Source organism: Bison bison, unplaced genomic scaffold (genome assembly GCF_000754665.1).
Source record: "Bison bison bison isolate TAMUID 2011002044 unplaced genomic scaffold, Bison_UMD1.0 scf7180017864153, whole genome shotgun sequence".
Lineage (NCBI taxonomy): Eukaryota > Metazoa > Chordata > Mammalia > Artiodactyla > Bovidae > Bison > Bison bison.
In genome coordinates this window covers 166,572-166,910 of record NW_011494725.1, presented here as the reverse complement: position 1 = coordinate 166,910, position 339 = coordinate 166,572, and positions in this window count along the sequence as shown.

Below are 339 nucleotides of genomic sequence, written 5' to 3'. Positions count from 1 at the left end.
AGAGAATGGACTGGTTGGATCTCCTTGCAGTCCAAGGGACTCTCAAGAGTCTTCTCCAACATCACAGTTCAAAAGCATCAATTCTCTGACGCTCAGCCTTCTTCACAGTCCAACTCTCGCATCCATACGTGACTACTGGAAAAACCATAGCCTTAACTAGATGGACCTTTGTTGGCAAAGCAATGTCTCTGCTTTTCAGTATGCTATCTAGGTTGGTCATAACTTTTCTTCCAAGGAGTAAGCATCTTTTAATTTCATGGCCGCAGTCACCATCTGCACTGATTTTGGAGCCCCCAAAAATAAAATCTGACACTGTTTCCACTGTTTCCCCATCTATTT